At 36.2% G+C, this 25,008-nt stretch overlaps 1 protein-coding gene and 1 non-coding gene across 8 annotated transcripts in view; one reads left to right on the top strand and one right to left on the bottom strand.

The window, feature by feature from the left end:
• Window positions 1-25,008, top strand: part of TANC2 (tetratricopeptide repeat, ankyrin repeat and coiled-coil containing 2) — a 363,973-nt gene that overhangs the window by 58,481 nt on the left and 280,484 nt on the right. The gene's annotated exons all lie outside the window — the stretch shown is intronic.
• On the bottom strand, window positions 4,623-4,694 carry TRNAC-GCA (transfer RNA cysteine (anticodon GCA)). Its single transcript has one exon. It is a non-coding gene; the product is annotated as a tRNA-Cys (tRNA).

Genomic DNA, 25,008 nt, shown 5'->3' on the forward strand with positions numbered 1-25,008 from the left:
TCCAATCCTGTGAAAAATATTTTACCAGTTGAGGTTGCTAGATGGATGGATGCTAGAAAACAGAATGTATTTACTCTTGATAGAGTGAACTTTACTCATTTTTTAGCTCCTGTATGTTAATGTTGACTTTCTGATACTTTTGCCTCAAGTCTGTCTAGTTTTTGTATTTAAGGTGTATCTCTTATAAATAGGTAGTTTTCTTATTGTTAAATCCAGTCTGATTATCTATTTTTAAATGGTCTATTAAGCCCATTTCACTGACTGTATAACTACTGATGTGATTTGGTGTAAGTCTCATCTTTCTCTCTCTTTTTTTTTTTGCATTCCATGTGTTCCTCATTCCTTTTTTTCCCTGCTCTCTGTCTTTTTTAGAATTTATGAAATATTTTAAATTCTCTTTTCTTGGGCTTTTAGCTATACCTTCTTGGATTTTTTTTTAAAAAGAGACTATGTAAAGAATTGGGTTTCCCAGTGGAACAGTGGTAAAGAATCTGCCTACCAATGCAAGAGATAAGGGTTCATTCCCTTGGTCCAGAAGATCCCCTAGAGGAGGAAATGGCAACCCACTTCAGTATTCCTGCCTGAAAAATCCCGTGGACAGAGGAGCCTGGTAGGCTACATAGTCCATGAGGTTGCATGGACTGTAGGTTGCAAAGAGTTGGACACGACTGATCACACACATGCAAAGGGTTACCATATTCATCTTAAACTTTTTATGGTCCAACTTGAATTTTTATTCTACTTTATGAGTACTGTAAGGACTTTAGGATATTTAATTCTACTTATATCCCACTTTTTGTTGTCCTGTATTTTACTTCTACTGTGGTTTATATGCCACAATACATTTCTCTTGCTTTAAGTAGTCATTAGTTTTTCAGATGTTTTTCAGATGTCTTTTTAAAAAGTTGGCTCATATATTTCTTTCTTCTAGTATTCTTCATTTCTTCTTTTAAAATGATGTTTTATCTGGAATAACTTTTTTTTCACCCTGCAGAACTTTCTTTGCATTTCTTGAGGTGTAGGTCACTATAGTGAATTATCTCAGCTTTTGTTTTCTCATAATATTGTAATTTTACCTTCATTTTTTGAAGGCTATTTCCCCTGGGTATAAAATCTTAGATTGGCGGTTCTTTTCTTTCTACATTTTAAAAGATGTTCTTCTGTTATCTTTTGTTTCTGATAATAAGTTGGCAGTCATTCTCATTGTTTTTACCTTGGAATGAAATGTGACTTATTTATTTAGTCTGATTGATTAAAATTTTTTCTTTATCTTGGGTGTTAGCATTTAGCTGTGATGTACCTTTCTTCCTGTTGTTTGGATTTATGTGTTGAGTCTGTGTGTTGATATCTTTCATCAGTTGTGGAAAACCTTAGCTATTATTTCTTAAAGGATTTCTTCTATTTTATCATCTATGTTTTGGAACTTTAATTTGTACTTAGATTGTTTGACATTACCTCATGCATCTCAGGGCTTCTCGGGTGGCACTAATGATAAAGAACCCACCTGCCAGCGCAAGAGATGTAAGAGACACAGGTTTGATCCCTGGGTTGCAAAGATCCCCTGGAGGAAAGCATGACAACCCACTCCAGTATTCTTGAGTGGAGAATCCCATGGACAGAGGAGCCTGGTGGGCTGCTGTCCACAGAGTTGCAAAGAGTTGAACACAGCTGACGCAGCTTAGCACAGCACAACACATGCATCTCAAACTGTGTTATTTTTCTTAGCTTTTGGTAATTTTTTTTCACTTTGGTCAATTTTTGTTGGCCTGTCTCCAGGTTTATTGACATTTTTCTGCTGAGTTCAGTCAGTTTTTAAGTCCAGTTGGTTAATTCTTAATTTAGATGTTGTTTTCAATTATACAATGTTCATTTGGTTCTTTTTAAGATGGTTCACTTCTCTGATGAAATGTTTAACCTTTTCATCTGTTGTTTTTCTGTTTTTAACCTCCTTTTTTCCCTAACTTTTATGTAATAGCTAAAAATAATAGTTGAATAATTGATATCTCTGCTAAATCCAACATTTAAGTCATATGTGCATCTGCCTTGTTAATTCTTTTGTTTCTTCACACATCTCATCATTTTTCTGTTATTTACCAGACACTGTGTTTCTGTAGAGGTTAGAGTAAATATTAATAGTATTTTTCTCTAGATAAAATAAAATTTATATTTTAAGGCAGGACAAGAAAGATTAAACATAAAATTCTTTGTGTTTATTTGGAACTTCTCCCTCCCTAATGTGCAGTGTGCATATGCATTATATATCAACCTGAACTTCTGAAAAATGACAGTGTCTGCTTAACCATAAACCATCTTTTTTCTTTCTAACACTAGCAATGTAACTTCTTAAAAGAATAGTATTTTTTCCCAGCTCTGTAGGGAGTCATGGTGACTTGCTGTTTACTTGCTGTTTGCTTTGTTTGTGTTTACCTGGACTGTTGTATCCTTGGTGAACTTTATGTAAAATATCAGTACGCGATTTTGATGTATGATCCTTTGTCTCAAAAATGTATTTGACTATGCTTTCAACTTCTAACAAGTGGAATAGTTCTCAGAGCTTTCTGTGATTCTGCTTTCTGGATTGTAATCTTCAGTTTGGCTTGAATAAAATTCTCTATTTTCTATTTGATAATTGAATTTCTGTTGAGACGTGAGAAGGAAAGCTTTTTCCTGTGTAAGACAGCTATGATGAAGGTCTGGCTCTCTTGGATTTGATGGAGGGTTGAGGTGTATAAGGCCTAGGTTATTTTGTCTCAGTTTAGTTTGTCTCAATTCACATGTATTTCTGATGTCCAGGTAGAAGTCTCTTCTGTGTGTATGTCAGTCCTCTCTCTTTAACAGGACTCTGGGATCTAAGTACCATTTCATTATGAGCTCTTGCTCAACATTATTGTCAAACTTCCAGCCCCCCAGATTGTTGTCACCTTGAACTTGGTAGAAGGCCTGTTTGGAGAATCAGAGGGCAGGGAAAACTAGCTTTGAATTTGGAGAAAGGGATTCCTTCACTTTCTATACCAGGAGTTGACAAACAGGGTCTCCAGACTAAGTCTGGCCTACCACCTGTTTTTGTAAATAGAATTTTGTGTGGACATAGCCATAATCATTTGTGTATGTATTGTCTATATTGTCTGCTTTCATACTGCAAGAGCAGAATTATGTAGTTGGAAAGGAGACTAAAGTATTTTCTGTTTGGCCCATTATAGACAAGTTTGGTTGCCCCTGTTCTACACTGTCAAACCCATTCACAGAGTTGTTAAAAAAAAATTGCTGATTTCTCTTACCCCCCTCCATTTATTTGTTGTTCTTTTTATTTTTTAATTTCCTTAATTTATTTTTATTGAAATATAGATGATTTATAATATTGTGTTATTTCACAATAACCAGTCTTCGTCGTCCTACCCATGTTTTGACTTAGTAAATATCTGTAGTGATCTTAAACTTCATCAGATTTTATAAACTCTCATCTTCCGTTCAGTCGCTCAGTCATGTCTGACTCTTTGTGACCCCATGAATCACAGCACGCCAGGCCTCCCTGTCTATCAGCAACTCTGGGAGTTTACTCAAACTCATGTCCATGGAGTCGGTGATGCCATCCAGCCATCTCATCCTCTGTCGTCCCCTTCTCCTCCTGCCCCCAATCCCTCCCAGCATCAGGGTCTTTTCCAAACCCTAATCTTAGAACCCTATTAGATTTCAGCAGGTTTTAGTATAAAGTTTAAAGTCTTTCACTGTACTTACAGAGACCTTGATAATAACACTGCCTGCCTCCCCAACCTTCTTCTTTTTTTTAATAGACTTTTTTTTTTAAAGAGCTCTTTTATGTTCTTGATAATATTGAGGGAAAGATACAGAGATATCCCATGTACTATCTGCCCCTCATATGCCTACAGCTTTCTATTTTTAACACCCACTGAGCTTCCTTCTCAGCCTCCACCACATTCAAATCCCCTTGTTACCCTTTCTGTCCTTACTGTTGTACATATGACTCTTTGAGATATTTTTCTTTGTTTGCACGGTTTATATTCCTTAATAGATGTAAGTCCTACAGGTTCACTGACTGTATTATTCCCAGCATCTAGAATGGTGCCTGGAAATAAGTAGATCAATAGATATTTGTTAAATTAATGAATAAATTTACTATATTCTCTGACTCAGTAGCACTCTCCCTACTCTTGTCTTGCTGCCATATTAATTTTCCTGATTAGAAAATTCTTAGCTTGGCACCTGACCTTACCTAACTTCCTTCTCTGGCTTTATTCCCTGTAACTCTTACTCAGAAACTTTCTACTTTATCCAAATTGATCTTAATGTTTTATGTTTTCTGTGCCCCTTTGATCATGACATTCACCCTGTCTGGAATAAACTTGCCATTATACTTGTCTCTTCTTTAAATCCTACCCAATCGTTAAAGTCCAGCTTATATCTTATTCAGGTTCACAGTGATCACTCTTGTGCCTCATGTACTCTAGTGTTTATTCCTAATGTGAAACTTAGTGAAGTGAAGTCGCTCAGTCGTGTCCGACTCTTTGTGACCCCATGGACTGTAGCCTATCAGGCTCCTCCGTCCATGGGATTTTCCAGGCAAGAGTGCTGGAGTTGATTGCCATTTCCTTCTCCAGGGGATCTTCCCGACCCAGGAATCGAACCTGGGTCTCCTGCCTTGCAGGCAGACGCTTTACCGTCTGAGCCACCCGGGAATGTGAAACTTAAGGTAAATCCATGGGATTTTCCAGGCGTGGAAATCCATGGGATTTTCCAGGCAAGAGTGCCGGAGTGGATTGCCATTTCCTTCTCCAGGGGATCTTCCCGACCCAGGAATCGAACCTGGGTCTCCCGCCTTGCAGGCAGACTCTTTACCGTCTGAGCCACCCGGGAATGTGAAACTTAAGGTAATGCCTTTTATTACATGTAAACTTTCTAGACATGCTTCCCTAACACAGTTTAACTCTCCTCAGGGTAAGAAGTGTTCACTGCCTTTTTACCCTCCACAGTTCATACTGTCATTATATTGACATTTATATTTTGTTGAAAGAGAATGTAGGAAGTCATTTATTTGGTTACATTTCTTGTCGTCGATAGAGCATGTGTTAAGTAACAGTTAACTTACATTCCTTGTGTTCTATATTTCACAAGGGAAAGTACTTTAACATGTTATTACCTCATTTAATCTGTATAGCAAATACCATTCCATTTTACACATGAGAGGTAAAAAGGTTTACCTGAGATTAAAAGACTTTAGTGTTTGTAGCTAGTAGACATCCATAGGAATAGAAACAGTTGAATTCTCACTCTTCCGTATATTGCCTGTCACTGGATAAACGGGACAGTTAGTAATGGAATTAAGTCTAAACTGAGATCTGAACTTTAAAGGACGTTTCTTTGAAGTAGTGAGTCAGTTTTTAACAAATCTTAAGGATTAAGGATTATATCAAAGCAAAAAGTAGCCAAGAGTTTGGTGACTTCCTTTGGTAGTTGAAAGAGATTTTATTATTTTAAGTTGTGTGTATTTTTGCTCTCCGTTTTTTCTTTTTCTTTTTTGATCTCTCATTTTTTCTGATCATCATGAAAACATGTTAAATATGCGTAACAATTAGACATTGTGAGTTGGTTTGTCAGTATTTTGTATGTTTATTATTTGAACAGTCACCTTAGATGTAAACTAATTACATGAGTATCTTTGACTTTCCTGACTTTTAAATGGACTTTAATTCAATTGATATTAATTTTAAAAATAAAAAAAAATTATACCGTTTTTAAAGGTTACACTCCATTTACAGTTATTATAAAATATTGGCCATATTCCCTGTGTTGTACCATGTATCTTTGTAACATATCTTACACCCAATAATATGTATCTCTCACCCTCCTAGCCCTTTATTTTACCCCTCCCCTGCACTGATAACCACTAATTTTTCTCTATCTGTGAGTCTACCTTTTTTTAAATTAAATTCACTAGTTTGTTGTATTTTTTAGATTTCATAAATGAGTGAATCACTGTTGTCTTTCTCTGACTGACTTACTTCACTTATCATAAAGTCCAAGTGTGTTCATGTTGGTGCAAATGGAAAAATTTCCTTTTTTTTTTAAGGCTGAGTAGCATTCCAGTGTATTTTATACCACATCTTCTTTATCCATTCATCTGTTGATGGACACTTAGGTTACTTCCATATCTTGGCATTTGTAAATAATGCTACTGTGACCATTGGGGTGAATGTGTCTTTTCTACTTGGTCTTTTTTTTTTTTTTAATCAGATATATACCCAGGAGTGAAATTGCTGGGTCATATGGTAGTTGCATTGTTAGTTTTTTGAGACACCTTCATACTGTTTTCCACAATGGCTGCACCAGTTTACATTACCACCACCAACATGCGAGGAGTCCCTTTTCTTTGCTATCATTTGTTACATGTTTTCTTTTTGATGATAACCATTCTGACTAGTGTGATGTGATATCTCATTGTGATTTTGATTTGCATTTCCCTGATAACTAGTGATGTTGAGCATTTTTCCATTTACCTATTGGCTATCTGCGTTTCTTCTTTGGAGAAATGTCTATTCTTTTCTTCTGCCCATTTTTTAATCAGGTTATGTTTTTTTGATGTTGAGTTGTATGAGTTGTGTGTATTATATTTAAATAAATAAAAATAAATAAACAACATTTTTAATGCAATAGAATATTGGTCTTGGTTATTTTTCTGCCCATACAGTCCTACAATATTTACTGAAAATGTTAAGGAGTCTTAACTACAGTGGAAAATATGAAGATTAGAATTGAAGGAATTAAGTTAAATAATGCCTCCAAATAGTTGTGGATGTCTTCTCATCCATTCTTACAGGCTTAAAGTAGAATGTTTGGGGATGGGCATGTGGGGAAGGAAGGTTGGCAGGCAGAAGCAAAGGCCATTACGAGAAATTTCAGCAGTGAGGTGCCCAGTACAGTCATTAGAGACTGCCGTGAGTCGTTTAGAAGCCTGTGTCCTTCCATAATTCTATAAGATCTGGTCTTGATTACTTTTGGCTTCATTTCCTTTACCTGTACCTCTTGTTCTTGTTCACGTCGTTTCAGTCATATTAGCCTCCTCCTGGCTTAGGAGTTTAATGCTTGTTTCCTTTGCCTGAAATGATAGCTCCCTTTCTCCATTAGGGACTTTCTTTAGAAGTTTCCTTCTAATTAACGTCAAACCCTAACCCCTTCTTTATGTCTCCCTTTATTCTGTCTCCCCTTTTATATTTTCTCTCTGTTGTAATTATCACTATCTTATGATATATCTTGGGTTTTTTAAAAATTATCTGTCCTTCCTATCTAATACAAGTTTCATGATGAGTTTATTCTCTTTTCTACTGCTGTATCTTAGCACCTGCCTGGCATATAGTAAATACTCAGTAATATATGTTCCAAGAACGGGTAACATTTTAAAGAAGATAACTCTGGCATCAGTGTAAAAAAATGGACTGTAGTGAGGAGATACTAGTTGAGATGATGAAAAGGCTAAAGAAGTGACAATAGGAATAAAGAGGATACACAGGAAAGACATTTTTGAGATAAAATAGGAAGGAAATGTCAACCCACTCCAGTATTCTTGCCTGGAGAATCCTGTGGACAGAGGAGCCTGGTGGGCTGCTGTCCATAGAGTGGCATACGACTGAAGCAGTTTAACAGCAGCAGCAGAAAGGATTTAATTCATAGAATGGCTCAGAAAGGAAAAGAATGGGAGGAAATAATTTGTCCTGAAATTTCCAGATAGAGAAACTGGCTAACTGGTGACATTGCTTTATTCCAAGCTTACATTAGGTATACAGCGATTCATATATTGAATGAGTAACTATCCAGAGATAGTTACCTTTTGCACTAAATTTTGCTTTCAAATGTAATTTATTTAAAAGTAAATAAATTTCTGTTTTTTTCTACTTCTATTCTTCTGGATTCCTTTCTAGTTTTCCCTTATTTGAGCTTTGGGATTGTGCTTCCCCTGAACTTCAGGAAAATTTAATGTCACAAGCCTTTTTAGTACTGCATTGTAATACTCAGTATTTCATCCCAAAGATCCGTTTTCACCATCCATTGTCTGCTTTCATAGTTTGGTACCCTCATAGTTTACTGTTTACATTCTTGTTGCTAAAGAAGGAAGCTAGAGGAAGCTCTATAGGGTTTATGCTGTCAGCCCAAGCCCTTTTGTGAGTGATATTTTCTGATTTAAAAGAAGTAAATGTCCATTCTTCCATTTAGTTTCTGCCTATCTTCAACTTGTACAGGGTGCTTAAAGTTTAAAATAGTGGTCTCTTAATACTGATTGCAGTTCCCTTGATACAACTGTTTTTGACTTAATTCAAGCTTACATATTTTTAACAGCAAGGCTTTTTAAAAAGAGTAAGTTATTTAAACTGGTTTAATTTGCACACTATTCCTGCAGACCAATTTCTTTAAAAATCCAAGTGTATATTAGATATGTACTTAAAATCGTACATTTATATATCTGAGAGTGTGCAGATTTGAACAACAGATTAGACTATTTAGGAAATAGTCTAATTTTTAATTTAAAATTAGATTTAAATAGTGAGTTAAATATGTAATTTTTGTAAATGCTTTATTTTTCATAAGCATATTTTAATATATAGTAATACTTTTATCCAGTTAAAATTATGTTATTTTAACATTACATTTTTACAGTGAATATCTAGCTTTTTGTTTTCTTAGAAAATTTTACATATTTCAAATAAATAATACTCTTATAGATTTGCTTTCTGTAAATTTGTGATATTCTATAGTCTAGTCATCCCTTAATCTCCTCATGTATAATATAATCACACTCACTTCCACTTGTGATATATGGGAATTTTAGTAAATATATATACATGTACTCATGATAGTAAAAGGTTAACAATAGAGCCAAGAAATAAATGAATTGCTAAAAGGAAAGTAGTATCTTTTAAAAATTGCTATGGTATAGCATTCATAGACTCTTTCTAAAAACATATATTTATTTATTTGGCTGCATCGGGTCTTAGTTATTTCTCTCTAGAGGTGGCGTGTGGGCTTGCTTTCCCTGCAGGGAAAACAAGTTCAATCCCAGTGCAGGGATCAGCCCTTCATCCCCTACCCTGTAAGGCAGATTCTTAACCACTAGGCCACCAGGGAAGTCCCACGTAGACTCTTGTCCTCAAGGAACTCTAGAATATATTTTTATAAGAGGAAAAGCACCTGTAGTACAAGTTGTATGTCTTTAAAGAAACTCAGTAACCAAAAATTTAACCTTAAACACAAGCTCTGCACACCCACATCATTTTCTTAGATTTTTTTTGTGTTCATGTTTTCTTTGATTTCTTGGAGAAAAATAGGTTAATTCGCTTTTTCTCTAGATTCAGAGTTTTCTGACTTGGGAGTCATGATTTTCTTTTATTCATCCATCAGTATCCTGTCATCAAGAATCCTGTTTTTTTTTTTAAGAAGAGTTCCAAATGTATCTTCAATGCCTTGAAAGCCATATCTGCCAATAGATGAAGGTGAGGGATCATGTGGTGTATTCTAACAGCTATAAGAGTTCTCTATTCCTGGAAACTAGGGTGAATCAGAAAGTTGCTGAAAAGAATGGACAGTTAATCACTCATCAATTAATGCCGTGTTTTGTGTTACATGCTAAAAAGTTAATGTTATATCCTTAAGGCCTCAATGAGCCATTGTAGGATTTTAAACTGGTAAGTAAAGAAAGATTTTAACCTCTAAACTTAGTACCTCTGCCCCAGATTGATTAAATTTGAGCTTTCTAGAGGAAAGAAGAATTTTATGTTAAAATTTAAATTGGATTAGATCTTATAGTCATTTTTTATTTGCTCTTATAGCAGTTAGAATGGTTATAGTTACCAAAGATCTAATTTAGAATGACCCAGATATGACGGGAATTTATTAGTTCACATAATAAAGAATTTTGGCGGTGTGGTGATTATAGATCAGTTAATTGTGAAGCTTGATAGCATCGTCAAGGACCCAGTTTCTTTGCAACTTTCTGCTCTGCCATCTTTAGAATTTTTGTTATTCTTCTCAGGCTTGTCTTTGTATAGCTACACAAGGACTGCCACATCTTCAGTTTGGATATCCACACACTCTGTTGTTCAAAGTCAGGTAGAACAACTGGCCCTTTCCTGGGTCCATCTTTAAGATGAAGAAGAACTTTCCTGAAAGCTACTGCTTTCCCATTTGCCTCATGTGCCACTGGCCAAATTACAGCACATAACCTTTTTTATACCAGTTCATGGACTTGCAATAGATATTCTTAAGATTCATTTACTAATTAAGGTTTGGCTCTGAGGCTAGGGAGAAGATCAGCCAGCCTCATTTGAAAAATAATAATAATAATCAGGATTTTATTAGTATAAAAGAAGGTAGATAACCAGCGGAGCCTACCACTTTGATTTACTGATGTAGTAAATTTGTTTGTTTGTTACTGATGTACAGATTTTTTTTTTTTAATTAGTGGTGTTTCCCATGCCAAGAGTTAGAAAGCAAGCTCATATTTGCCCCCAAATAGGAAAGACACGACCTCTTTACATTTGTCAATAATGCTGATATTTTGCTATGAATTTTTAGGTGATACAGAGCTGCTGTAGTGTGATTAGTCTCTTTGAGGTTTACCCACTTTGAAAATCTTTGAAGACTTGGTTTCTGATCTGCAAAGCTGAGGATTGGGTCCTAAACCATAGGATTTTACTCCTAACCATAGGACAGAGACTTTGCCTGGTAAACAAACCTGCCAGTCACCTCAGAAGACAGATTTCTGTGATTGTTCCTGGTCAGGGGAATTCTTTTTGTGTCTATAAGGGACTAGGTTTTCAAAAACAAATATTTGGAATAGATTTGTCTGCTTTTTTTTTTAGTCAGATAACCACACACACACACACACTTGTAGGAACTTGCCTGCTTGAGAAGGGGAATGTTCAGTGGGAGAAAGACATTATTGAAATTAAAAAAAAATAATTTTTTTTTCCCAAAATAATGCCTAGGTTTACTCTAAAATTTTACATTTTAACAACCTCATTCTGTTACTGCTGATATTTTTCATATCAGCCATTTCTTTACTCAGAATTTTGTGTTACCTTGCCATTCTTTGTTCCCATCTTAAAGACTGATAGTCCAACTGCTAGTAAATCTCTATCCTGTTAACCTTCCAATTGCTTCATACTCTGAGGCTCCAGTACTATCAGATACTATTTAAATGCTGCTTTCCCTCCTCCCTCTCTGTGTTCTGTCTTTTCATCCCTGATTATACAGTGAGTACCTACTATGGGCCAGGTAAAGTCCTGAGGGGTGCAGTTTATTTACAGCTGTACGACATAGATCCTGTTAGATTTGATTATATGGTACAAGTAATTCAATATGATTATAATACAAGAAGTATTATGATAAAGTTCTACACAGGATACTCTTGGAGTATTGAGTAAGGACTCCATCTGAGACTGGGAAATAGAACAGTTCTTGGAGGAGGTAGTGGCTCTCATTGAACCTAAATGATAGTTAGCCATTCTGAGAAATGGAGAAAGGTAAGTTTCAGGCAGAGGATACAGCAAATATAAAGCCATGAAGTTGTGAGAGAGCTTGACAATTAGTAGATGGAATGAGGATTGCTAAAGGGTAGTTCCAGAAAGGGGGTGTGTGTGATGGTGGGCAGGCAAAATAATACATCATCTTTAGGAGTAATTGCAACGGCAACCAAGTGAGAGTGATCAGAACCTAAAATAAGAGGGTGGCAGTGAGCACGGAGAGATGTCAGGAAAGGATCAACTGAACTTGATTGATTGGGTGTGGGTCCAGTGAAGTAAGAGCCATGGCTTTATTCATTCACTCAACAGAATACTGACTGAACACTTGTTGTGTGCTAGGCACGGTTAGAGCTGATGGAGGTACAAGTAGTGCTATAGATCACGTTACTGTCCTAGTTACAGTTCAGTCTCTCAGTCGTGTCCAACTCTTTGGGACCCCATGGACTGCAGCACGCCAGGCCTCCCTGTCCATCACCACCTCCCGGAGTTTATTCAAATTCATGTCCATTGAGTCGGTGATGCCATCCAACTATCTCATCCTCTGTCATCCCCTTCTCCTCCCACCTTTAATCTTTCCCAGCATCAGGGTCTTTTCAAATGAGTCAGTTCTTCACATCAGGTAGCCAAAGTATTGGAGTTTCAACTTCAGCATCAGTTCTTCCAATGAATATTCAGGACTGATTTCCTTTAGGATGGACTGGTTGGATCTCCTTGCAATCCATGGGACTCTAAAGAGTCTTCTCCAACATCACAGTTCCAAACCATCAATTCTTTGTTGCTCAGCTTTCTTTATAGTCCAACTCTCACATCCATACATGACCACTGGAAAAACCATGGCTTTGACTAGATGGACCTTTGTTGGCAAAGAAATGTCTCTGCTTTTTAGTATGCCTAGTTATGTAGTAACTCACAGGATTGATTCAAGGGTGACACCTTGTTCTGGCTTGGGTGCCTGGGTGTACTGTGGTTGCCATTCACTTGAGGTTTGAGGGGAATGTAATGAAATCAGTCTTAGGACAGTAAGTTTGAGGGGATGATGGGGTATCTGGGGGAAGTTAGATATTTGGGTTAGGCTTCCGGAGGAGAGGGCAGAGTAAGCGATTTTAGAACTGTATAATAGTGATTGAAGTTTTAAAAACTATCATAAGGTAAAATTTACTTGGGAGGTGTGCGTATGACATTCACATTCAATTAGTTTTAATACACACATTGATGTATGTAGCTGCTGCTGCTGCTAAGTCGCCTCAGTTGTGTCCGACTCTGTGTAACCCCAGAGATGGCAGCCAACCAGGCTCCCCCATCCCTGAGATTCTCCAGGCAAGAACACTGAAGTGGGTTGCCATTTCCTTCTCCAATGCATGAAGGTGAAAAGTGAAAGTGAAATCACTCAGTCATGTCTGACTCTTCACGACCCATGGACTGCAGCCTACCAGGCTCCTCTGTCCATGGGATTTTCCAGGCAAGAGTACTGGAGTGGGGTGCCATTGCCTTCTCTGATGTAGCTGCCACCACACAATCAGTGTACATGATGGTACAGATTCTGTTATGATATCCCTTTCCACTCATAACCTTCCCCCACCACTAGTCCTAGAAACCAGTGCACTATTTATTCTCTATCTCTGTAGTTTTTAAAATTTTTTCAAAGAATGTCATTTAATGGAAAATGGAATAATACAGCTTTTTTAAGACTGGCTCCTTTCGTTCAGCATAATGCCTTTGAGATTCATCCAAGTTGGTCCTGCACCATTGTTCTTTTTTATTGCCATTGTATAGATATAAGACAGTTTGTTTATTCATTCACATTGTTTATTCATTCACCCACTGAAGAACATTTGGATTGTTTCCCATTTTGGGGCAATTATGAATAGAGCCATTATAAACATTCATAGACAGGTTTTTGTGTGATCATAAGTTTTTATTTCTCTAGGGTCAGTGCCTAGGAGTAAGGCTGTTGGATTTTATGGTAAGATTATGTTTAACTTTATAAGAAACTGCCACGCTGTTTTTCAGAATGACTGTACCATGTTCATTCCCAGCAGCTGTGTGTGACGGTTCCAGTTGTTTCACGTCCTTGCGCGCACTTGATATTGTCAATATACATATTTTTCATTTTAGCCACTCTATTAAAATGTGTACTGGTATCTCATTGTGATTTTAATGTTCTCTAATGGTGAATGGTGTGGAACATCTTTTCATGTGCTTATTTTGCTTTTTGTATATCCTCTATGGTGAAGCGTCTGTTTAGATCTTTTGTCTAGTTTTTAATTAGGTTGTTTGTTTTCTTACTATTGAGTTTTGAGAGTTCATTGCATATTCTAGATATAGGTCCTTTTTGGGATATGTGAATTGCTTGTTTTGTTTTTCTCATAATGGTGATTTTTGCAGAACAAAGTTTTAATTTTGATGAAGTTTAATTTTTTTTTTAAATGGATCCTGGTTTTGGTGTGTGTGTGTGTGTGCACACGCTGTCTTTCAGTTGTGTCCAACTCTTCGCAGCTGCATGGACTGTAGCCCACCAGGTTCTTCTGCCCATGGAATTTTTCAAGCAAGAATGCTGGTGTGGAGTGTGTTACCATTTCCTTCTCCAGGGTTCTTCCCCACCCAGGGATTGAACCTGCGTCTCCTGCATTGGCAGGTGGATTCTTTACCACCGAACCACCAGGGAAGCCCCCAGGCGTTTGGTATCAGCTAAAAACTCTGCCCAACCTAGCCATAAAGATTTCTCTTACTTTTTTTCCTTAGAACTTCTAAGTCTTTTTATATTATGTCTGAGGTAAAAGTTGATGTGTATGTTTGTTTTTGTTGCATCCGCATGTGCAGTTGTTCCAGCACCATTGTTGAAAAGGCTATATCTTTTTTGCTCTAATTGCTTTTACACCATTGTCACCAATCAGTTGACCATACTTGCTTGGGTCTGTTCTGTTCTGCCGATCTGTTTCTATCAGTTTACCAATACCACACTGTCTTGATTACTGTAGCTTTATAGTAAGTCTTAATACAGAGTACCGTGATTCTTACCACTTTGTTGTTTTTTCATACTTGTTTTAGATATTTTAGATCCTTTATCTTTCTATATACGTTTTAGAAATGTATGAAAGATGTAACAATCTATGAAAACATCCTTCTGGGATATTTGTTAGAATTGCATTAAATCTGTGGAATTGGAGTAGAATTGAAATCTTTCCATGTGGGATCTTCCAGTCCATGAACATATGTTTTTCATTTATTTAGGTCTTATTTGATGTCTTTCATCAGCACTTTGTAGTTCTAGCATACAGATCTTGTATTTGTTTTGTTAGCTTTGTAACTATTTCTTTTCTTTTAACAATTGTATGCTTGAAGTTTTGGTTTCTAATTGTACATTGCTAAATATATAAAAGTATAAATGAATAACTTAAAAATATTATTTTTTTTCACATTGTGCTGTGACCTTGCTAAACTTAATTCTTAATTGTAAGAGGCTTTTTGGGAGAGGGGATTGTTTGCTTTGGATAGATTTGTTTGAATTCTTTAAGTGTAAAATAATGTCTTTTGAGAACAGGGATAGTTTTATTTCTTCCTTTCCAGTCTGTATGCACTGATGAGTACTTCTAGTCTGATGATGGCTAAGAGTAGTGAGAGGGTGTCCTTGCCTTGGTCATGATCTTTGGGGTTTACCACTAAGTATGATGTAGGTTTTTTGTAGATATTCTTTATCCAGCTGAGGAAATTTCCCTCTACTCCTAGTTTTCTGGGTTTTTTTTTTTTTTTTATCATGAATAGATGTGAAATTTGTTAAATGCTCTTTCTACATCAAGTGATGTGATCAAATGATTTTTCTTTGAATCATTAATATTACGTGCGTGATTTGTTTTTGTTGTTCGGTCTCTAACTCATGTCCAGCTCTTTTTGACCCCATGGACCATAGCCTGCCAGGTTCCTCTGTCATGGGATTTCCCAGGCAAGAATACTAGAGTGGTTGCCATTTCCTTCTCTGGGGGATCTGCCCCACTCAGGGATTGAACCTGAGTCTCCTGTATTGGCAGGTGGATTCTTCACCACCGAGCCACCTAGGAGGCCCACGTTGAGAGTGATTTCCAAATGTTAACTAGCTTATTAGCATTCTCAGGATAAATCCCTCTTGGTGTATGTGGTTGTTGTTGTTGTTTTAAATACATTACTGGATTTGATTTGCTAATACTTTGTGGAGGATATCTGTTTTTATATTCACGAGAGATGTCGGTCTATAGTTTTTTGTAATACCAGCTTTGATATCACAGTGATTTTGTCTTCATAAAATGAGTTGGGGATTTCCCTTTACTCCTGTTTTCTGGAAGAAATTATGTAGAATTGTTGTTTCTTTAAATGTTTGTGAATGTAGAATTCACCTGTGAAACCATCTGGGCCTGGATATTCTTTTTGTAAAGGTTTTTTAATCACAAACTTTATTTAATAGTTATAGGGATATTCAGGTTACTATTTAATCTTGGGTGAGTCTCAGTAGTTATTAATTATTTATTAAAAGATGTGTTCAGAAATCCAAGTTTTGCTACTGACCAGCTATGTGACCTTGGGAAAGGTACTTTAAGCATTACTTAATTTGTTCATCTGAGAAATTAAAAGCGTTAGATTTGTCTTCTTTAGGTTTCTCTCAGTTTTCAAATTCTGTAATTCTGGTAGAATGAGAATGTGTATGTTTGAAGTTTATGTGAAAGAATTGTGAGCCTCTGTTTTTTGTTTCATCTGTCAGTGTTTGAACAATGGTTTACTTAGATTCACTTTGCCTTTTAACAGAGAAGTTCTGTATTTTCTTCTTATCAGTGGATTATTTGTTGATGAAAAGTTATGGTTAGAGGCAGGCCTTTTTATGTACTTATTCATGACATACTTAAATGGTATGTGAAAAATTACTTTTATAAGCTATTTATATAAGAAGATGTGAGACATATCACATTACTTTCTAATGTTATACTTTCTTGAAAAAACTATTAAAAATTTTTTAAATGTTAGAAATATTTCGGTGATTATTCTTCTGCATCTTCATAATTTGGTAATTATTCTCCTGATTTAAAAAGCCACTCTTTTTTGGTGACTTAATAAAGTCTATGTAGGTATTTTCTGTGAAATTCATTTTCAGAAGATGCATACTGCTGTTTGAATCCTGTACATTTATTGGGTTAAAAGAAAGTGAAAGTAGCATACAGATCTGCTGCTGAAGGAAACATGAAGTTGCAGGCTGCAGCTGGAGGATTTTACGTAGGCACCTGTGGGTTTGAGTGCGTTCAATATACAGACTGCAGTAGGAGGCTGGCACTGCCTCTGCTGGCTCCACTACACTCCTTCACTGCTGTTCTGCCGATTTCTCCACTGTCCAGAAGACAAAATGGTGCAGCACGTAGAGGGCATGGGGAAAAAACAATCATCAATATGATCCAAAGGTGGGTTTGCTACACGGAATGGCAGAGAAAATTACTTAACAAGATGAAAAGCTTAGATATAGTTCAGTATGTCAGATATCCTTGGCTGTTTTAATATTTGATTATGGCCACTTAAGAATAAAAATGTATAGTTCTGAAATCTGCATGCCCTCTCTCTATAGAGGTTTCAGGTATATTGCATGTGTAGCATTGATAAATGCATGCCTGGCAGCTTATAAACAGATTTATATTTGTACTAAATATGTATAATGTGTATATAGAGAAATAGATGTACATGAATACATGAAGGTTTTTTTTAAGCACTAGTTTTTTTTTTAAAAGTAAACACTTAGAGGTTTTTTATTTTCTGTTGCACATTTGTCGCAGCTCCTGGTATTGTTCTTTCCTTATATTGTTCATTTTTATAATAGTAGAGAGCATTAGTAGAGCATTCTCTGGTGAGATGGAAAATAAGTAGAATGAACACTGGAGTTGGCACTTAATATTTTATTGATGAGTGTGATGCAGTGTGAGTTCGCATTACACATAGTCATGATTTAAATGATTACCTCTTTTAGGAAAGCAAAATGTTAGTAAGAACGGCCATGTTTTAGACAGTGAGTATAAAATAAGGAGAGGAAGTAGGACAAGTAAAATTTCTCTGTCCTTGGTTTCTTGAGCAACGCTCAGCATTGACTCAAGGCACTGTCATTTCAGAAGTACAGTATAGAAACAATTGAACATCAAGCATAAAAAAAAACCATGGAGGTTTAGTTTCCCACCCACTCCCGGAAGCACTTATGTACTCATACATTTTGGGTGTCGGTGACTGCATGTTACTGAGGAGCTGTCCAGTTGAGACAAGATATATTTACTTAAGCCACACCCAACAGACTCAGCTTTTTTATGCATTCGGTCACTATTTTAATCCTGTGCTAATTTGTAAGCATCATATGTGGGATGCCTTTAAGTTGTAAAAAGAAAGAAAAGACTAGATTCACAGGTTCCAGCCGAATCTGTTCTGAATATCTGAGTTGTTATATTAATAGCACAGAAGAGCAGTGTTTTAAGTTATGCAGCGTGATCTCTAGCAGGGAGAGAGAGAATATGAATATTGGTGTGGTTCCAGTATAAGTGTACTGCAAGTATTCTGATCATATAGGTAACAGTGCTGCTGGTAGACGGTTTTTTGGTTGCTGTTTTGGGTGTTTAATTGGGCTATGACATTTAGAGTTTGGATTCTCTTGTTTGAGAAAATATTTAAGTAGGAAATACTTAATTTTTCTGTGCTTTAAAAAATTAGTGAAGATTAAGCCTGGGTTTAAAAATCTATGTTTTATTCTATACTAAGGTCATGTTGTATGTTTTAAGAATTGACAGCTGTATGGCTGGTGCTGTGTTGAATTACCTCACCCACTTTACTGTAGACAGAAATAAGGAGGGGATCAGTATTGATCTTATTAGTCTGCAGAGGGCTCATATTTTATATTTTCAAAAACTCTTTCTTTTAGACAAAGCAAGCTCACGCTATCTTCTCCTCCCAAAAGAAATATAACCTTCTCATCTGTACTATATTCCTTTGATTTTATAGAATGACACAGAATAATAATATGGGGTTTTTATGTGCCAACTTTAGTGACAATAGATAACTAACTATAGATGGAAATACACTATATTATTAGGATGTTTCATGTATCTAAGATGTTATATAACCCTGATGGAATGTTGCAGATGAAACAAAGAAATCTGATTGGTTCCTCACAAGACACAGCAGCCTTGAAATCCATTCTAACCAGAGGTTTCTACAGCAGCCTGGATGGTTAGTTAGCATCACAGTAAAAACAGAAAAATGCCTTGGAGACAGGGAGGGGTTTGGAAGAGAAAATGAAGTTCTTAAAAGCACTTTGGTAATCCGTATCCTTGAGCATTATATTTTCTTGCAGGGTTTTTTCCCTCTTCAGACTCTTTGTTGTTGTTTATTGTTACTTAAAGGAAGTGTTGTATTCTATTAAGTTAACAAACTTTCTAGATAGTATTATTTAATGAGCTAGAAGAGCCTCTTAAAAGAGTGTTATGCTAAGTGATGAAATGGGTTAATGAATAATATAATTTCAAAACATTTATTAAATATAGGTGAGTGGGACTTACTGGGGGAAGAGGAAGGATGGGATAGAAAAGAGTTCTGAAGAACAGCAAACTGGTAGAAACTCTTTGGTCCTACCCTTTCCCATCATATTAAAATTGCTTTAGATAATTTGTCATCTAAGACTTTAGTGATATTTGGTGAGGGCACGTTAATATTGACATTCAAACAGCAGGCTATTGCAAGTCAAAACAGGTGAAGAATTGTTTGCTGTCTGCTGGCTACTAGAAACACCCTTGAGATGTGAGAACAATATATGTTAGCTTTTACGTATTTATTATTCTTGGCTAGGTGGCCTGCTGGAATATAGTTATAAATTACAGCACCAAATATCCAACCCCTTTATCCTTTAAAAAAACATGTAAAATACACTTGTAGTTTATTCTATTAAAATTTGAAAAGTCTTATATTTAAACAGTGATAGGTCAACTTCACTTATAGAACCTGGGAGAAGGAAAAATTACTGTGTGCAGGAATAAGCATTTATATTAAGAAAATAATGATTACTTTCAATTATTATACTGAAAAGAAGAAGCATGTTTAAAGAGTTTATCTAATGTATCATGTCTAATGTATAATTTTATTCTGATATAAGCCACCATATCTTTTAGTTCCATTTCTGTGCTTATTTTGTAAATTATCCGATATGCTAATAGAGTCAGGCTGATGGCAGCTGGCTGCTAGTGTTACAAGCTGAAAACAAAATGGCTGGAAGGATTAGCACTGTAAATTTTCAATAGAGAGCTGGATGCAATTAAGATATCTTTTGTTGAAGGAGAATGTTGCAAAGTAAGTTGATGAGGGAATAACTAGATGCTTTTGACAATAAAGAAACATCATTTTATTAAAGAAAATGTACAAATACTCTTAAATAATAAAAACCAAACGGTTTCACGCTAAAGAGAATAATTCGTTTTCAACTAAGCAATAAAAAAATTCTTGTTAATATTCATTCAACCATCTTTGTCTTTATAGTTCTAAGATTCAGGTAGTTTCTTCGAGTATTATTTATGATTTCACAGTAACAGTGTAGTTAAGAATAAAAGAAATTAAAAAATGAAAACATCCTTAGAACAGAGGGAAATTTAGAGATAAGTTTCTAGAAGTTTTATTTCTTTGTGAATCTTTCAGATTAGCATTAGATTTGTTTATTTATGAATTTTTTAGATGAGAACCTTTCAGGAGGATAAAAGAAATAGAATAACGTACAAATTTAGAGATAAGAGTGAAAATATAGTTTAGAAAATGACAACGTCCATAGATTTGTATATTAGTAACGATTTTTTTATGTGTAATAAGAAGCCTTTTCCATTGATTTTTAGCAATTGTTGAAAGATTAAATGACATTAAAATTATTGATGGCTTCGGATGGATTGAGAATTAGATTCAGAAATTGTTAATTACTTAGGGTAGAGAGAGCACATTAGGTCACATGCCTGTCTTTCGGTGTAGATGGCTATTTACTGTAATTGAGCAAAAACGTAAATTTCTCATTTCCACTTCTCTAGCACATAGTACACTGTCCCAGCACTTAGTGGGTACCTAGTATGATGAATGAATAATAACAGCAAACACATACACACACACACACACACAACACATACATAAATACAAAAAAAACACAAAAGACACACATACATACATACATAAATACACAGTTATATTCATTTAATTTTCACAACCTTATGGGATAAAGTCTATTATTTTATTTTACTCATTGAGTAGCAGCAGAGATAAAGAAATAGAGACAGAGAAGAAGTTAAATGACTTGACCAAAGTCATACAGTAAATGTTGGAGCCAGGATTTGTAGTTATGTGGTCCCAAACTCTTTGATCATATCTTCCTTCAGTAATTGAAGATTAAGATACACTAATACTCAACAGTATCCTTAGCCCTCAGGAACATATACTGTGACACACACTTTGTCAGAAACTACAGAGCAGAGAAAAAACCTTTCTGCTACATCTCTTTCAAAATTGCTCTGATATTTTGTTTTCTAAAATGCTTTTCTATCACTTAGCTATCGCTGATGGTCCATTATCAGCTAATGCAGACGTCAGTTCTAAAAGCTATTTAAAAGTCAGAGCAAGTGTAGTCAGGAAGCAGTTGGAAAACACATGAAGCTTTCTACACTCCCCAAAATGACTGCCAACATCTAATCAATCAGTCATCAAGTCCCGCTGATGAAAACTTATGAATATTTCTCAACTTTGTCTTCTCTTTTCCTCTGCCATTCTCACATCTTTATATAGGATTTCCTCTTTTCTCACTTAAATCATTAGGTTGGTGCAAATGTAATTGCGGTTTTGGACCATGAATTTTAAATCATTGTAGCTAGGCTCAAACACATCTTTATAAATCAAAGTAGGAACCATTACACTTGATACATTTTTTGCCAGTGAGAAGTAAGTTTGTTTATTCCTATAGCATAAAAATCTGTGCTTCAGGACCTGATGAACTCTTGGAAAGCATTTTCTGCCTCCATCTGGTTGTGGAAGCGTTTTCCCTGCAAAAAGTTATCAAAAAGCTTGAAGAAGTGGTAGTTGGTTGGCAAGAGGTCAGGTGAATATGGCAGATGAGGCACAATGTCATAGCCCAGTTCGTTCAACTTCTGAAGCTTTGTGTGGTTGGGTGTTGTCATGAAAAAGAACTGGGCCCTCTCTGTTGACCAGTGCTGGCTGTAAGCATTGTGGTGTTTTGGTGTGCCTCATCAATTTGCTAGCACACTTCTCAGATGTAATGGATTCACTAGCATTCAGAAAGCTGTAGTGGATCAGACATGCAGCAGGCCACCAAATAGTGACCTTGACCTTTTTTTTGGTGCAAGTTTGTCTTTGGGAAGTGCTTTGGAGCTTCTTCTTGGTTCAGCCACTGAGCTGGTTGTCACCGGTTGTCATGAAAAATCCACTTTTTGTCCTATGTCACAGTCCATTCGAGAAATGGTTTGTTGTTCTTATGTAGAATAAGAGAAGGCACACTTCAAAATGATGATGTTTTTGATTTTCAGTCAGCTCATGGGGCACCCACTTACCAAGCTTTCTCACCTTTCCAGTTTGCTTCAAATGCCCAATGACCATAGAATGGTCAAGGCTGAGTTCTTTGGCAGCTTCTTGTGTATTTGTAAAAGGATCAGCTTTGAATGATGACTCTGAGTTGTTGTTGTCACCTTCTGATGGCCAGCCACTGTACTGCTCATCTTCAAAGCTCTTGTCTCCTCCTTGAAGCACCCCTGCACTGTACGTTCATTAGCAGTTCCTGGGTCAAATGCGTTGGTGATGTTGTGAGTTGTCTCTGCTGCTTTACAACCCATTTTGAACTCAAATAAGAAAATTGCTCAAATTTGCTTTTTGTCTAACATCATTTCCATAGTCCAAATATAAACAGCAAGCAACAAGTCATTAGCAAAAAAAAAGAAAGAAAGAAAGAAAGAATTGTGCATTAAAATGACATATAGTTCAGTTCAGTTGCTCTGTCGTGTCCGACTCTTTGCGACCCCATGGACTGCAGCACACCAGACCTCCCTGTCCATCACCAACTTCTGGAGTTTACTCAAATTCATGTCCATTGACTCAGTGATGCCATCCAACCATCTCATCCTCTGTCATCCCCTTCTTCTGCCTTCAGCCTTTCCCAGCATTAGGGTCTTTTCAGATGAGTCAGTTCTTCGCATCAGGTGGCCAAAGTATTGGAGTTTCAGTTTTAACATCAGTCCTTCCAGTGAATATTCAGGACTAATTTCCTTTAGGATGGACTGGTTGGATCTCCTTGCAGTCCAAGGGACTCTCAAGAGTCAACACCACAGTTCAAAAGCATCAATTCTTCGGCACTCAGCTTTCTTTATAGTCCAACTCTCACATCCATACATGACTACTGGAAAAACCATAGCCTTGACTAGACAGACCTTGTGAAAGGACCATGTGAAAATTATATGAAATTCAGATTTGTGTCCATAAGTAAAGTTTTATTGTAGCATAGCCATACTAATTTAGTTATATATTGTCTATGGCTGCTTTTGCACTATAGTGGCAGAGTTGAGTAATTGCAACAGAAAACATGTTGTCTGCAAAGCCTAGAATATTTGTTTTCTTTTCAGAAGTTTGTGGACCTTTAGATTGATTCACAGTCTGTGACATTCATGGCAGATATCTTCTCTCAATCTCTGTCTGGTCTTAAAACTTTGGTTTTGGTTATGAGACTAAAACTCTAAACTCATATTGAATAGAAGTTTAAAATTTTAATTTATTCACATTTAACATTCTTTCCCCCTGTTTTGTTTCAGAAATCTTTCTTTAAGAGATCACAGATATATACTCCTATATTTTCTTAAAATGGTTAAAGTTGTGTTTTTCAGTTTCAGATTTTTAATTTTAGTTTTTCTTTTTTCAATTAATTTTTGGTGATAGGATTATGGTGTGAGAATGGAATCTAATTTTCTTTTTCTCCTATGGAGAAAGACAATTTTCCCACCTTATTTGTTGTCTAGTAGCCTTTCCTTACTCCAGTGTTTTTTAGTCATGCTATTTTGTCATATTCAAAGGTCCTTATTTACATGAAAGTCTGTTTTCTGGTTCTTTATTCGGTTCCTTCCATATTCTTTGATTAAATATTTTTATATTCTGTTTGATCCTAATGATCTCTAGTATTCAACCACTTCATCATTGTATTCACATTTCCTAGTTTCTTGGGAGAAAAATACAGAATGGTAATACTCTAGTAAGAACCTTACTAATGACAAGCTTAAAGAAAGGAATATTATTTTTGAATTTTGTATATTATGTATATCAATAGAGTCAACAAAAACAAGACTGGACATGACTGAGACTCAGGTCATGAGCTCCTTATTGCAAAATTCAGGCCTAAGTTGAAGAAAGTAGGGAAAAAAACCATTAGCCCATTCAGATATGACCTAAATCAAATCCCTTATGATTATACAGTGGAGGTGACAAATAGATTCAAGGGATTAGATCTGATAGAGTGCCCTGAAGACTATAGACAGAGGTTTATAACATTGTACAGGAGGCAGTGACCAAAATCATTGAAAGAAGAAGAAATGCAAGAAGACAAATGGTTGTCTGAGGATGCCTTACATATAGCTGAGAAAGAGAAGTGAAAGGCAAAGGCGAAATGGAAGGATATACCCAACTGAATGCAGAGTGCCAGAGAATAGCAAGGAGAGATAAGAAAGCCTTCTTAAGTGAACAATGCAAAGAAATAGAGGAAGACAATAGAATGGGAAAGACTAGACATCTCTTCAAGAAAATTGGAGTACCAAGGGAACATTTCATGCAAAGATGGGCACTGTAAAGGTCAGTAATGGCAAGGACCTAACAGACGCAGAAGAGATTAAAAAGAAGGGGCAAGAATACACAAAAGAACTACATAGAAAAAAATCTTAATGACCCGGATAAGCATGATGGTATGGTCACTCACCTAGAGCCAGACGTCATGGAGTGTGAAGTCAAGTGGGCCTTAGGAAGTATTACCACGAACAAAACTAGTTGAGGTGATGAAATTCCAGTTGAGCTATGTCACATCCTAAAAGATGATGCCGTTTAAGTGCTGCACTCAGTGTGTCAGCAAATGTGGAAGACTCAACAGTGACCATAGGACTGGAAAAGGTCACTTTTCATTCCAATCCCAAAGAAAGGCAATGCCAAAGATGTTTGGACTACTGTACAACTATGCTCATTTCACAGGCTAGCAAGGTAATGCTCAAAATCCTTCAGGCTAGGCTTCAGTGGTATGTAAATCAAGAACTTCCAGATATACAAACTATGTTTAGAAAAGGCAGAGGAATTGGAGATCAAATTGCTAACATCTGTTGGGTCATAGAAAAAGCAAGGGAATTCCAGAGAAATATCTACTTCTGCTTCACTGATTACACTAAAGCCTTTGTGTGGATCCCAACAAACTGTGGAAAATTATTCAAGAGATGGGAAT

The sequence above is a fragment of the Bos taurus genome, chromosome 19, assembly GCF_002263795.3.
Source record: "Bos taurus isolate L1 Dominette 01449 registration number 42190680 breed Hereford chromosome 19, ARS-UCD2.0, whole genome shotgun sequence".
In the NCBI taxonomy this organism is placed as follows: Eukaryota; Metazoa; Chordata; class Mammalia; order Artiodactyla; family Bovidae; genus Bos; species Bos taurus.